This window comes from Siniperca chuatsi, linkage group LG17, assembly GCF_020085105.1.
Source record: "Siniperca chuatsi isolate FFG_IHB_CAS linkage group LG17, ASM2008510v1, whole genome shotgun sequence".
Taxonomy (NCBI): Eukaryota; Metazoa; Chordata; class Actinopteri; order Centrarchiformes; family Sinipercidae; genus Siniperca; species Siniperca chuatsi.
This window is the reverse complement of record NC_058058.1, coordinates 21,912,043-21,926,500: the sequence shown is the minus strand read 5'-3', so window position 1 is coordinate 21,926,500 and position 14,458 is coordinate 21,912,043. Positions and strand designations below refer to the sequence as shown.

The following is a 14,458-nucleotide window of genomic DNA, read 5'->3' as shown; positions in this document are numbered from 1 at the left end:
ACAAAACTCACAAAATGGAGAGGAACTAAGTTTCAGAAGAAAGTGTCCTCTGGGAGTTTATGATCGGTTTTGTTCAGGTTGTTCCTGACGGTTTGAAACATGACACCTTTTGTGTAGGTGAGAACATGAATTCATGGGGGAAATTGGTCAAATTGATGTTTCTTTAAAAAAAAAAGATGAGATTTCGCTATAGAAGCTCAAGCCACAACAGTACAATACTTACATGGACAGTGCTTGCATGCTGAGCAGCAGTGGAGGGACAGTAACACACATACTAACTGGTAGATACCCACTTGATTTGACTGAGACTGCCGAAGCTTCATATTGGCTTCAGCCAGTTTAGAGTTTTCTGTGGATTTTGTCCGCCATCACTTACATTACAATCTTGTTGCTAAGGGATAGTTTAATGGCGGACAGGAGGCATGATTGCAGTGACTAATTTGGACATGAGAGAATTGTTTCAAGACACACTTAAGAAAATGGTAACCTATGCTTTAACCTTACAGTTCCCTACCCTAAGTTTTCTGCAAATTTCTGTCTTTAACTGATATCCATTTCTGTACACGCCGTTGTCTTGATATAATTTTAAGTTTAATCTTCATGAATTGTGCTAATAAATACATTTCTAGGTTTACGGACTTCCACATTGCCCTATTAGGAGCATAGCATTAATTCAGGCAGAGCAATGAAGTCATGCTCGGATCAGCTGATTGGCGTCAGTGGTTTCATTCATGCTTCGCTATCATTGGGTCATTCATCAGCTGACAATCATTCATACAGGTATACAGCGCGACCGTTATAACCTGACACTTCTCACTATTACTCTGCTGACACGCTCATGCCAACGCCGTTTGCTGCTGCAGCTCCCTCCACCACCCCAAACTCCTCCTTATGTGCTATATATTTTGGTATTGTCGATTTAACTAAGACCTAATGTTCATGCATGTGTTTGTTAAGGAGGGGATTAGTTCTCCCAGCAGAATCCTCGTAGCTGCTCGGATTCAATGAGAGCTCCCAGCAGAGGTCTGGTAAGCTCACGTCTTTCTGACTCCACACACCCAGATTTCTGTCATTTTCAACCCTGTAATCTTCTGCCCCCCACCGACGCTGACTCAAGTGACATCACTTGAGGACCTTTAACGGACTCTCCAAGACTTGTAAACAGACTTAGATGTGTAATTGGTGGAGTTCCCCTTTTTATTAATAAAAACTCAAAGGGATGGCTTACAGGATAAGCACCTTGGGTGCTCTGTCACATGCTGGCATGAATGGTGAATTCAGTTTGTTGTGTAATCTAATTCCTGTTATGAATTTGACATTGAAAGCCAAGTAGCAGTCCAGCAATCTAAAATAATAGGTTTTCATTCTTTCACTGAGTATGTATAGAGAATAATTGTGTGGATAAGCTGTCAAAGTCTGTCAAAACCAGGTTTGTCCTTGTGTAGAAGGATTCCACAAAGTGAATGTCATCATCTTATTGATAAGTAAAAAACATGTAATTTACATTCTTACAGGCAGTGATTCTCAGAGAGGGCTGTTTTTATTGAATTGACCTTGATTGCAGACAAACATTGCATTCTCGCCACCCTGTGAATTCCTATATTTAAACACCTGTGTGTCCCTCAGTGGTGAATGACACTGCGAACGACAATCAATAAATAATGAAATAAACTGATTGTGGCTCCCATCATTTAAAGGTCCAGTGTGTAACATTTAGGAGGAGCTATTGGCAAAAATGGAATATAATATTTATGAGTATGTTTTCATTAGTGTATAATCACGTGACAATAAGAATTATTAATAAGCCGTTTTTATCTACAGAGGGAGTGGGTCCCCTACCACGGAGGCCGCCATGTTGCACCGCCATGTTTCTACAGTAGCCCAGAATGGACAAACCAATCACTGGCTCGACATAGGGCCGTTTGCATTTTTCGCAAGTTTCGCGGCCACCGTAGTTTCTCCTCCACGCTTGGAAGGGGAGGGTGATGCGAGCGGTATTCAAATGGTTGCAAACTGCAATTTTACCACAAGATGGCATTAAATCCTGCACACCTTTTTAAGAGTGCAAGCCTTTGTCTAAAGCAGATCCCAAAGCTTTTTCCTACTTCAACAAAGGTCAAACAGGTCTAATGGCGCTCTCCTTCGGGGAGTCGAGCTCCACACACAGTGAGGGAAGTCTTTCTAGAATACTGAAATGAAGGTCAGTTTTCTGGGCCACTGTTTCCCAAAGTGACCATCCCGCCTGGGGAAGAGGAGATGGAGGATGCAACGCAACACGGCCGCTGCACGGTTACGCAAGACCAGAGAAAGTGCAACAACAGCACTGAACCCTGGTTTAGAGGACGGCAAGTGCCAACAGTACACAAAACACAAAGGAGAGAGAGAAGGGAAAAGGGAAAAAGGAGGAGGGGGTAATTCAATCACATCAGCGTCCTCATTCACAGGGCAGAGAGACAGAGAGCCAGAGTTATGAACAACTAATGAAATAAGCAAAAGCTGAGTCAGATATTTCTCTCTCTCTCTCTCTCTCTCTCTCTCTCTCTCTCTCTCTCTCTCTCTCTCTCTCTCTCTCTCTCTCCCTTGAACACACAACTCTCGAAGCCTCAACTTCCAGGCTGTGCTCCCTACTATCATCCACACTTCCATAATCATCCCCCCCCAGGTTTGTGGTATGATCTCCAGTCTGAGGCTGTTCTTCTCCTGCAGATACAGCAGCACTGATAGCAGACCACTGACACTTCAGATCAGCCCTATCTCCAGAAAAGAGAGAGTGATATCGGACAATCTTAAAAAACCCAGATCACGTTCAGTGATGACACTTTTTTACGTCGGTTGCCAATTCTTTCTACAATATCTTCACATAGTAACTATACGGTATGGTTAAGGCTTAGGGAAAGATTATGGCTATGGCAAACAAGCTTGGTTATGGTTATGGTTAGGCAACTAAACCACTTGGTTAAGGTTAAGGAAAGATTGTCGTTACGGTTAAAACAACGCTAAGAGTCTATAGCCTGTTAGCATGCTAACATGTTCACAATGACAATTCTAACATGCTGATGTTGAGCAGGTGTGTTTACCATGTTTACCATCTTAGTTTTAGTGTTAGGGTGCTAACATTTGCTAATTAAACCCTAAGCACAGCTACAGCAAGTACAGCTGAGGTTGATGGGAATGTCATTAGTTTTGCACGTATTTGGTCATAAACCAAATTAAAGAACAAAATGAAATTTTTAAATTACTTTCATATTTGTCAAATATGAACGTATTTCTTAGGGCTCTCGGCTGCTTCAGATTAATCTAGCAGAAATCCACTAGAAAGAGTTCACCAACACACCAAACCTATGGTAAGTAAGTCAGGGGATTCATATACTGAGGCTTTCAATTGGTCACATTATGTCACGTGATTTAGAGAGGCTCCAAACAGAAGAAGTCAGTGAATCTAATGCATTTCATAAATTCTTTTGGGAAAACATGGAATACCTAATTGGTTTCTCCTGCTCAACCCTTTAAAAATATATAATGATAATAAAATAATTTTGGAAAGTCATAAAATTATTTATACTTAGCTCCATAGAGAGCTCAACATAATCTCTCATTTAGGGTTTCTTTCATCTGTCTTTCTAAAAACGTTAAATGTGTCCCTTGGGTTTACTGTCCATTGCTATTACAAATAGAACTCTTTGTGATGTTAAAGGCCCTGAAAAATCATTTTCTCAATCGGCTCCTTACTATGAGTGATGGCATAACTACATGAACACAAAACGTCATGTAGTCTGAACTGTTTTGAGAGAGATGAGAGATTTCCGTCTGTGTAGTTTTTGTTTGAGCTCTTCTTGCGGGTTTGAAGTGGGCGGAACTCTGCTGGAAAAAGATGATTCACCAATCAGGATTTAGCAATATTTTAATGAAAATGTGGTGACAGTTGTGGAGTTGTTTGCTTATGTTGGCAGCACCAGTGTTGTGCAAGATCACACTTCAAAAGAGCTAGCTCAAAGTTCAGTTCACACAGATTAAAATGAAATAGTTCACAATTTTGAATTTTGAACTAAGTTCACAGTACCAAAAAATGAACTAGTTCACGTTCATTTCTTCCAGGTTTTTTTTTTTTTTTTTTTTTGCCTTTACAAAATGCTGAGTTTGACTTGGGTGGAGGAACTTTGCAGCTGTTGGCTCGTCTAACCCTTTGTTAATGATTTCTTGTGACCATCATTTACTCGCAGATATAAGACTGGTCCGATGCTTAAGCTCGAAGTCTCGTTTCAAACATCTGTGACCCATCAGATTCTGTGACCCAAAACACCGGCATGCCGGGTGGTGTAAAACACAGCGTGTGAGCATTGTTAACTCTTGCGGGACTTAATGATGCTCACGTTCAGTAGTTGCAAACGGATACGTTCAGTTCACCAAAAACATGAGCGTCTTAAATGAATGCCGCTCTTTTAGCACGTTCATGCACAACACTGGGCAGCACTATCAATCAAATCTGATCAAACCACACCCACACAGCCCTGATGAAGCAGATAATCTGAGTTTTTGACTATTAAACTCTTATTAAATAATAAATACCTGTTATGGGGCTGGATTCTTAGTCATTTCTGTTAGTACAAGTGCAAGTTTTTCTTCCTTCTGAAGCAGTACCCGGAAGTTCAGGTTTCACTTCGGCTCTCAATGTTTACGCTGGTAGATTCAAATACATTTCACAAAGGAGGTCACCAAGAGGTCCGGTCCCGCACCACCAGGCTCAGGGACTGCTTCATCCACACCTGAGCTCGGGTGTCTGTCACTAACTGTCACTTTACTTACACTGCACTGGTACACTTCACCTTAATGTTAACCTGTTTACATATGTGTGTATATGTGTATATATAATGTATATACTGTGTGTGTGTATGTGGTCATGCCACAGAATCTCAATAGGATTCAGCTCAGGACTTTGACTAGGCCACTCCAAAGTCTTCATTTTGTTCTTCTTCTTCATCATCAAATTCACATCTGAATCCATATAAGGTTCAGCTTTTATGCAACAGATGTTGAATAAACATTCGCAAAACAGTTTGCTCAACTTATCTCCACTAGGCCACTCCAAAGTCTTCATTTTGTTCTTCTTCAGCCATTCAGAGACCCACAACAACATCCAGAGAACTGCAGCCCTCACTTGCCTCAGTTAAGGTCAGTGTTCATGACTCCACCATAAGAAAGAGACTGGGCACAAATGGCCTGCATGGCAGAGTTCCAAGACGAAAACCACTGCTGAGCAAAAAGAACATTAAGGCTCGTCTCATTTTTGCCAGAAAACATCTTGATGATCCCCAAAACTTTTGGGAAAATACTCTGTGGACTGACGAGACAAAAGTTGAACTTTCTGGAACGTGTGTGTGTGTCCCATTACATCTGGCGTAAAAGTAACACCACATTTCAGAAAAAGAACATCATACCAACAGTAAAATGTAGGTTTGGATTTTGTTTTCTCTTAATAATAACAACCTTCATTTAAAAACCAAAAATTTTGTGTTTACTTGTGTTATCTTTGACTAATATTTAAATTAGTTTGATGATCTGAAACATTTGAGTGTGACAAACATGCAAAAAAATAAGAAATCAGGAAGGGGGCAAACACTGTTGCATACCACTGTATGTATGTATAATCTATTTTTATATATTTTATTCCTATATTTTAACTTCTGCAGTATTTATGTATTTGTCTTGCATTCTCTTTTTCTCATTTTCCTTGTGTGAGGTAACGTGTTAATAGGGAACGGGATCTGGGTTTAGACCGTCGTGAGACAGGTTAGTTTTGCCCTATATCTATCTATGCCATGGCTTAGATGGTGTCCGGAAACTGTTGCTGCACTGAGCGCTTACATGCTCCCTTTAGGAATGTGTCGTTTTTGATTTTCCTGTTGGGTTGTAGCGCTGATTATGCACGCCAGCTGTCCCTTCAATAAGCAACCAAACTTACTCCGGAGCGACCACCAACTGTGAGTCATCGCCAACCTTTGGAGTTAATAAAAAAAACTTCCCACAGCTCTCTCAAGGTCTGTGAGGTGTGACAAAGTATGGCTGATGTCTGGCTCAGATGGCAAACCTCAGAGTGTGTGTGTGTGTGTGTGTGTGTGTGTGTGTGTGTGTGTGAGAGTGTGAGGACTGGTACCCGGCTTTCCGCTAATATCCACAGACTGTCTGATGTCTGACTCAGATCTGAAGCATCTTTTTCTGAGGTGTGTTTGTGTGTGTGCTTCCATATGAAAAACAGAGGTTGCCCTACAACAGTAAAGAGCAGTAAGTGCATTTCCATCCACTATGGGCATTTTCAAACTGTGCATGAAAACACACATAAATTAGAAAAAAAGTCGAAATATTGCAAAAATGGTTTCACGCTTGGCCGAGGTGGGAAGGTCTGATAAAAATAAAATGTGACAAAGGCCAATAGAACAGACCTCAAATAAATCATGATGTACATGAAGCATGTGACTTAATCTTTGGAAGTTTCTGCCCCACTGAAGAGATGAAAAATGGCGGGAGATGAAAAGATGTGTGTGGAATATGTGGTGATGTAACATTCTTCACATTGAAACATGAAACAAACACAAATGTCTACATCATTTCCACCATATTTCCAATTGATGTATTAAGGAGAACTGGGTACTGACACAGGGGCTACTGGGTTCAAAGATGGTGCCCAATTCATTCCTATGTTTTTAGGCCCATAGAGCATGCGCACTAGCCGGCTGACTTCCTGTTGGCTCCCTGCACGTTAATGGGATAAAAGAATTTAATCATACGGCTCTGCTAGACGTTTTAAAATATTGGATCGAATTTCACCGCGTTTTTCCCCTAATGATTGTGTATGGGGTTTGACTAGCGCTCTTTTCATAACGCCATGCATCTCGAATTAGCTGAACCAACTGTTTATCTCCATGTGCTCAACTCCTAATTTTTGCACAACAGTAATTCTGTTAAAATGTGCGCTATATATGAACGGAAACTTGGCTAGAGACTATTTTTGTTTACATTTCAACAAAAAAACAGACGTATAGGCTATGTCTAACCAAACTTTATATCGTTCCACTTCTGGCAGAAGATGAAGATAATGAAATAATTTCCCCACTATATTTCACAAAGACCACTTTTCCTTAATCACATCAAAACCAAAATGATAAGACTATTGTAGAGATTCAAAATGCCATACTGTACAATAAGCACAGTTTTTTCTTTACTGGGTCCATATAAGAACATTACAGTGCTATTTCTATTTTGTAGTGTATGTGCTTGTATGTATGCAATCCTCATCTCCATCATTAAAAACAAAACTGGCGCAGTGAGCTAGCCTATATTATTATACACACAGCATGGTGCGCCATCATTCTATGTTGTGACACACGCATCTATCAGTTTTACTGGAGAGAGAAGAGAGGGAGCGACAGAGAGGGGAGGAAAGTAGGAGGAGGGCTGTGCGCAACGTCGGTGCCAATAGGCGCTGCGCTGTCTAATTAAACCCCTACCACGTAATCCCAACGAAACCATCCCCCCCCCCGTTTAAATCCACTCCAACTGCGCTCACCACTTAAACACACTGTCCTCCGCTGCTATCCCGTCGCAACCCGGCCCCTGGAGGAGAGGAAACGCCAGCAGCAGCACCAGCTCCGCACCGCAGCACCATCACTGCTGCCTCTCGCCTGCACGGTAGCATGGTTTGCAGGGCTCGGCTGCTGTAGCCAAGGGCCACTTAGTCACTCAGCCAGCCAGCCAGCCAGCCAGTGTGTGTGGATGTGTGTGAGTGTGCAGTAAGAAGCAGAAGCAGCAGTAGTAGCCAGACGGAGATCTCGGTCGGTCCAGCTATTCACCAGGAGCACCGGAGGAAGGCGTCCAGAGCGAGCCGAGCATCCCCGCATCTCCACCCGGCTGTCCTGCACACCGGCCCCGCTGAACCGGAGCAGGGATACCCTCCTCCCCTCCAGACACTGCCTCGGCTTTATCGGGTAAGGAAGAGGGTCGACATTCGTATACATTGCAGATGTTTAGCCTGCCTAAAATATTCATGTTTTGTGTAATGCCATCGCTGGTAGAATGAATACGACTTCTGGAAAAGCGACACAGACGCTTTTGTTTACCCGCGGGGACGGTGCGTATTTCGGCTGTATGGCGACAATAAACCGCCGAGTAAAGCATAGCATGTGATCTGAAAACATTCCTTTGCATTAAGACAGATGTTTTTTTTGTCTGTGTGTGTGTGAATTCCACTCCGGTTGATCATCTACGGAGTGCTTTAATCGAGTTAATCACTAAAATAAAAGGACGAAAAGAATCTTTAGTACAACCAATAGGATGATAGCGGTATCGGCCTGCCATTTTTATGAATGATCTTAACTCGGGACAGAAGGCAAGGATGGAGGCGCATGGTGGTGCTCTGGATCTTCCACCGCGCCTCCTCAAGGTGCATCTCATCTCCCCGAAAGAGGCAGACAGGGAGAAAGAGGGGGGAAGGAAGAGATTTAATTACATCCTCTTATTTGCTGCCTTATTTCTACCCTACTAATTATAGGTATTATTCCTGTAGACAGAATGTGTGTAATGAATTACGCTGACAGCACTTAACAGTGTTTTCACATACAGCAACGTTATAGAGCCATACTCCAAATGGGCAATTTAATTGTGTATTTTTTCTTTCAGTAGTAAGTTCATAGAGGTTAAATCAAAAATCTTTCCTTTATTTTATAGTAGCTGCTTATACTATCTTTTCTGTTGTATTTCTTTACCTGTAGAATAGTAGGATTACTATAATATCAGTTGAATGATCCAAGTTCTTTTCTCTATTTGTGAGTCTCAGGTTGGAGACTTTGCACTTTAGACTCTCACTGCTTTGTAATAGGGTGACAACAGCCTTACTAACCAACCAGTACTCTTATAATGCAGCTTGCATTATCAAGTATCATGTAAAACATTGTGGACTAAATATATAAAATAAAAGGCAAGGGCCCTGCGGCCCTCGGGGTATATATTATGCCACCTTTGATTATCATAAGTCCCTTAGATGTTTAGAACCTCTGCTCTGCCGTGCTACACTGATATGATTTGCCTCTATGGTTTCTTTCCTAAATGCCTCTCAGCTGTTGCACCTTCCATATCATCCTCTCAGATTGAACTGGTTCCTGTCAGACTTGACATTAGGCACCAAGAAGTGAAATCTTGTGCAGAAAGTCATCTGTCATCCGCTCAGGAATATTCAAAGGAATCACATGAGTGGCAGTTATAGGGTCGAAAAGAATGATGAGCGCTCCGATAACGTGGCTGTCATTGGGTCTGACCCCAGGTTAATGGGAACGTGGTGCGCAGTGGAGGCACGGCTGTAACTAATTGATTTGGGATTGTTTCCTAAGGAAACCTGCTCAACTCAAGTTGCCCGGCCGAATCCTGCTGCTGATGGTTTTTGTTCGGTAGAGGCAGCGCATAGCCTGCGTGTGCTAATGCTGGTCTAGTTGTTACATAAGAAGATAAATGTCTGCTGGAGCACTACGCTCTCAGTTGCTCAGGCTCATAAACACACTCGCCTGCAGACACACACACACATACACTCATAACTTGTATATAACCCTGAGGCGGTAAGCACCCAGTTAACATAGTTGTTGTAGTAAAGGTGTGTTTCAATGAGGCACATGATTTGCAGTGAAGAGAGAGAGAAATGGTTCACCTCTTACTCTCTTCAGTGGCTCTTTCATGCATGTCTCCGCTGTGTGCAACGTACTTCTTTCTATATTCTGTACTGCAGGCTTTCACAGGAACATTCTAGTGTTGTTCATATAGGTGACATTGCTCTCATGTGACTCTACTAGAAATTCTTGACAAGATGCCCCTGACTGCATGTATGCATGGAATGCACAAGTACATGGCCTGTAGGTCACTTTGAATTAAGGTTTCTGTCTTGCCACGTGAACACAGGTCAGTAGTGGATCATGGGATAGAAACACACAGGCTCAGCTCTTTCTTTCTTCCAGAGAGACAAGTAAAACCTTTGAAAGCTCCTGATGCTCAGAGACCTTGGCGGCCTCCAGGCCTCGGGTCGGGTTAACTTTCCCCCACAGAGGCCTGCTGTTTGTACATCTTCTGGCAGCATGATGAATGTGGAAGGCCAGTGGAATTTTCCCAGAGGACAACCTTAAGGGCTTTATGGGATAAAAAGAGTGCATAATCATTAAGAGAATAGCAAAGAGATGGACATAAAGGCTCAGTGTAAAATGGCTCTGTGGTCTGATGGTATAAAATGGGGAGGAAATGGTTCTGTTTATCATTTATGAGAGTTGTGTTACATTTTATCTTCAGTGTTCTGTTGTAATTGGTACTGAGTAGCCACTTTCCCATAACCATTATCACCATGATTGTAATGATGATGATGATGATTGCTATTAGATATTGAATACAAGACACTGTCCTCACCAAAATAGACAGCAGTTCAAATGCATGGAACGACATATGTTTACATTTTTCTGACATTTTTCCTCTTTAGTTGTGTGAAATATGACAGTGGTGAGAGTAGCTTGACGTTGTTATACTGCTGCAAGTGTGACTGTGACAGCAGACTGTAGTTTGCATCCTGTCTCAACTTTGGTTTATTTTTAAGCCCCTGAGAACTTTCAAATCTTTCGAATTTTACGTATTTAATGGAAAAATAAGTTAAAGTTCAGAAAAAAAAACATTCTCAGTTATTAAAACTCACTTAAAAACTCAACTAATTTGTATATTAGGCCTGTGTGGGTGTGGTTGGTCCAGATTTGACTGACGATTCTCGCAACATAGGCAAACTTTCACCACATGTTGAATCAAATGTTTATAAACCTATTGGTGCACAGAATAATGTGACACCGCCTTGTTCCAAATGAGCCCCGCCCACTTCAAACCAGTGAGAAAAGCAATGACAAAAACAGAAATAGAAAAATCTCAAAAACTCTTATATGAAGTTGCCAAAACTCCTCAAAACAAATTTGTGTTTATTTTGTGTTTATGTAGAGCCACATTACTCATAAGAGGAATCTGATTGAGAAAATAGGCTTTCAGGGCCTTTAACCATGAGCACGATCTTTCCCTAACCTTAACGGCTAACTAGCCTTAAGTAGTTTTAGTTGCCTAAACTTTAAAGATATAGGTGGCAGATCAAAACACACTCATCATTTCATCAACATATGGGTCATTTTGGAAGGCAGCAAATTTCCAGTTTTGTTGTTCAGGTGTGAAGACTTTTTGTAGTGCAAGCAGGTATGGGACCTGGGCCTTCTTGCTTTACAGTACCATATTCGCAAAATGCACTCACTTCACTGTTTCCTATATTACATTCAAGAAGCCTGCCCGAGTAAATCAACAGCCACCTGTGTAAATCTTAGTTTTATTTTTTGTGAGCACCATGATGCATTACACCAATGTTTGAAGCTGACATTTATGACTAATGGTGTTTTTAAAAAACCTGAAAACACGTTGAAGGGGTACTCATGTGATTTAGTATTCCTTAAAGTTTGGGAGACTCACCAGAGACAGATTAAACTAAGAACGGTCAAAGTCGAAGCAGCAGAGACCAAGATATCTTGACTTTTAGTCGCTAGTATGGGTCAAACTTCAAAAACACTGGATCCTACAATTCCCATAATGCAACTCAGTAACATATTTCATTAGACCCTTCCTGGCTTCTAAATGCCCACTTCTTTTAAACCCCACACCTCAGTTTGTACTGTAATCTTTCTGTAAAAAATTTAAAGTCAAAGTCAAACTTAACATATAGCCTGAGAAGGGTTGCGTATAGTTGCACGTTACACATTCAGAGAACACTGAAAGAGCTACTCTGAGAGGAAGAACCATGTTTTCATGCTTTGTAAGATGTCTCTCTATATGGCTCTGTGTTCATATGTTTGGGAGCGCGATGAGTGGGATGTGGCCTGTGTTTCCCATGCGCGCTGCCCGGCCCTATAATCTGCCCTGATCCTACTGGGAGGGCCGTCTGCTGCCCGTCAGACATCCAGTCTGAAAAAAGCCTGCGATAAGGCTGAGAGAGCAGCTGCTCTGCTGGAGGTGGACGGCTCAGAGCGAAACACAGCGTGGGCCTAAAGTAAAGATGTCACCAATCAATCCGAATGTGATGCGCGATGCAGCTTAGAGCACAGCCAGTGATGAGTTTGGTCCTTGTTAGAGCATCCTCACTGCACGAATTAATCTGAGGATGGCGGTTGTTAGTTTTGGGGATTTGTTGCTCCCCCCTTTTTTGAATGGACTGCAGTTGCTTGCCAGAGGTGGAAGAAGTACTCAGATCTTTTACTTAAGTAAAAGTACCAATACCACAATGTATAAGTACTCCATTACAAGTACAAGTCATTTATTTAAAATCTTACGTATTATAATCAAAATGTACTTAAAGAATCAAAAGTAAAAGTACTCATCTGCAAATTATATATCATTATATTTTACATTATTACATTATTTATACTGATAAATCAATGCGGTCAGTGGAGCTAGTTTTAACTACCTTATACAGTGAAGTCAGGTAGTTGAGTCCAGTGGTTCTCAATCTAGGGGTTGCAGCAGAAAACAATATTTCCTTCTGAAATGTGATGGAGTAGAAGTACAAAGTAGCATAAAATGGAAAGACCGAAGTAAAGGACAAGTACTTCAAAATTGTACAGTACTTGAGTAAAAGTACTTATTTACTTTCTGAACAAATCAGATTTGAGGCTGAAGCAACATGATTGTTCAAATCCCTGGTTGTAGGGAGGTCTAGCTGCACTGTCTCCAGTGAATCCAATCAAAAGACGCTGGTCTGGAATAATTTGACAGAACTGGTATGTGATTCCTCCTTTTGTCTTCTTATAAAAGCATGAAAACAAATTAAGTAGGAACAGGAAAGCACCACAAAAGAGCAGTGGGTTGAAACAATAAAGTATCTAACGAAAAAGGATCAAATAAATCAATGAAAGCAACAAAGAAAATAAGTTTTGGAGATTTTTAATAAATGATAGTAATTCTTCTAGTTCACCTCCTCTCCTCTAGCCATTAGGAGGCTGAAAGGGCAGCCAATTACTCCCAGAGCTCTGCATGTGGTTTGACGAATGAAGTCGGGAGGGGGGGTGTATATGTGTGTGTTCTTTAGAATAGAAGGGGTAACAGCTCTCAACTGATAATGCGTGGTAGGGAACACACACTCGCCGCACACTCCACCAATATCTCTGGTGAGATCATATCTCAATGCGGCCTCTTCCTCTTTGCCTCTATCTGTCCTCCTCATCTGCCTTTTATCACTTCTCTCCCAGACCACAAGAATATTTCTCTTTCCCCGCTTCACTTCTTGACATAATTTTTCTCTGCTTCACTCCCACTCAGTCATTAGATCGCTTCCTGTCCCTCTTCAATTAGCCTTTCAACGGCTTTCAGTACATTTTTTTAGTTCATCTTGTCTCTCTCTGTCCATTTCAAAAGGCTCCTCGATAAATGTTCGTTTCAGTCTAAAGGGACTAATTAAACTATCAGTCCTGAGAAGCAGTACAGTAGGCATAACAAAAATGTTTTCTTTTCTCATGGCTCTCCCCTGACCCGCGACTCCTAAAGGGTTTCTCTCTTGATTTACATGCCTTCCTTACGCCTTTCAAACAAAACGTTTTTGGACAGCCCTTGAGATTGGATTGGGACCCTCATAAGACTGGTAAAGTACGTACATGTGTAAACACCTGCTGGTGTAAGTCTCTTGCTGTTCGTGTGCAGCCCTGATATCAAGTTATTGACTGTTTCTCTGCGCCCTTTTTATCTGCCAAGAGAATTTCCACAGTTATTCATCACAGTTTATATCCACCCTAAAGTGAATGTGGACAATGCAACATCAGCCATCATTAGAGTGATGCAGCGTTTGCAGAGCATATCCCCTCATGCACCTAACCATATTATGAGTTTAATCACTTCTCTGTGGATAAGTCTCAGTCATTTTTTTCTGTATATTACCTGCTCTAAGAAACATGGTGAGGTGCTGGAACTTTGTTATAGGACCATCGGGGGGGGGGGCTTTTCTTATTGTAAAGCTCTAGGCACCTCTGATCATACTACTGTTTGTGTAGTTCCGGTCTACCAGCCGACTCTGAAGAGAGAAAAGAGTCCAGAGCGCAAGGACGTCGTAGTGTGGTCCGAGGACTCTATAAAGGAACTAAATCACTGTTTTGAATGTACAAACTGGGACACTTTTTAAGAATCTTGTGCAGATTTCGACAAACTCACTGACACAGTATCATGTTACATTGCTTTCTGTGAAAATATGGTCATTCCTCTCAAAACTTGCATCATAAGAAACTAATCTTTTATCACAGGGACAGCACTCAACACACTTCTGGAACTCTCTTTTAAGAGGAAGATAAAAGCTAACGTTAAGTATAAAGACAAAGCGGAGGGTGAACTGAGAAATGGTAACACGTGCAGCCTGGATCTATGGTTGGAATGCATG

The 14,458-nt window shown here is 41.6% G+C and overlaps 1 protein-coding gene across 2 annotated transcripts in view; it reads left to right on the top strand.

The window, feature by feature from the left end:
* LOC122864222 (hippocalcin-like protein 1) overlaps positions 1 to 14,458 on the top strand; it is a 76,852-nt gene that overhangs the window by 31,690 nt on the left and 30,704 nt on the right. The window contains exon 1 of one of the 2 annotated variants that reach the window (XM_044171469.1): positions 7,484 to 7,979. The exons of the other annotated variant lie outside the window; for it this stretch is intronic. The gene's annotated coding sequence lies outside the window, so the exon portion shown is untranslated. Of the gene's footprint in view, positions 1 to 7,483; positions 7,980 to 14,458 lie in introns of those variants that run through there. 2 annotated transcript variants of the gene reach the window in all.